At 41.4% G+C, this 997-nt stretch overlaps 1 protein-coding gene across 1 annotated transcript in view; it reads left to right on the top strand.

Moving 5' to 3' along the window:
• Positions 1 to 997, top strand: part of LOC123966658 (GTPase IMAP family member 8-like) — a 5057-nt gene that overhangs the window by 2485 nt on the left and 1575 nt on the right. The gene's annotated exons all lie outside the window — the stretch shown is intronic.

Here is a 997-nt window from a genome sequence, read left to right as displayed (position 1 = left end):
ACAAGATCACTTGTAAGTACTTTGAATTGAAATGTTTTTCTGTGTCCTGAACCATGTTGATCATCACAGTCTTGAACCTTCACAGTAGCTGCTGAGAATATTTAAAGTAACTCCAGGTCTTCTTCTTTCCCAGGTGATGATGAAGAGCAGAGCCCAGAGAGTCTCAGGATTGTGCTGATAGGAAAGACTGGAAGTGGAAAGAGCTCTACAGGAAACACCATTCTAGGAAGAAAAGAGTTTAAAGCTGAATCAAGACAAACATCAGTCACCAAACTTTGTCAGAAAGCACAGAGTGAAGTGGACGGTCGTCCGGTCGTTGTGGTCGACACTCCTGGTCTGTTTGACACAACTTTGTCTCATGAAGAGGTTCATGAGGAGATGGTGAAATGCATCAGTCTTCTGGCTCCAGGACCACATGTCTTCCTGTTGGTGTTACAGATCGGCAGATTTACACCAGAGGAGAAGGAGACATTAAAACTCATCAAGGAAGGCTTTGGGAAAAATGCTGAAAAGTTCACCATCATTCTTTTAACTGGAGGAGATAAACTAAAGTGTGAGAAAGTTTCCATTGAAGAATATATTGAACAGGACTGTGATGCTTCCTTTAAGAAGCTGATCTCTGACTGTGGAGGAAGATACCATGTGTTTGATAACTATGATGAAGAAAACCGCACACAAGTCAGTGAGCTGATAACCAAGATTGACACCATGGTGAAGGAAAATGGAGGCAGCTGCTACACCAATGAGATGCTGCAAGAGGCCGAGGCAGCTATAAAGAAAGAAATGGAGAGAATCCTGAAGGAGAAGGAAGAAGAGATGAAGAGAGAGAGGGAGGAGCTTCAAAGAAAATATAAGAAATGGAATCAATGAAGAAATTGAAAAGGAGAGAAAACTGAGAGAAAAAGAACTTAAAGAAAAGGAGGAGAAGATAAAGAAGGAACAGGAAATGAGAGAAGAAGAAGACAGGAAGAGAAAACAACAGGAAGAAATTCAGCGA

Source organism: Micropterus dolomieu, unplaced genomic scaffold, assembly GCF_021292245.1.
Source record: "Micropterus dolomieu isolate WLL.071019.BEF.003 ecotype Adirondacks unplaced genomic scaffold, ASM2129224v1 contig_13930, whole genome shotgun sequence".
NCBI classification, from domain to species: domain Eukaryota; kingdom Metazoa; phylum Chordata; class Actinopteri; order Centrarchiformes; family Centrarchidae; genus Micropterus; species Micropterus dolomieu.
Note: the sequence above shows the minus strand (reverse complement) of the source record. Positions and strands in the feature narration are given on the sequence as shown.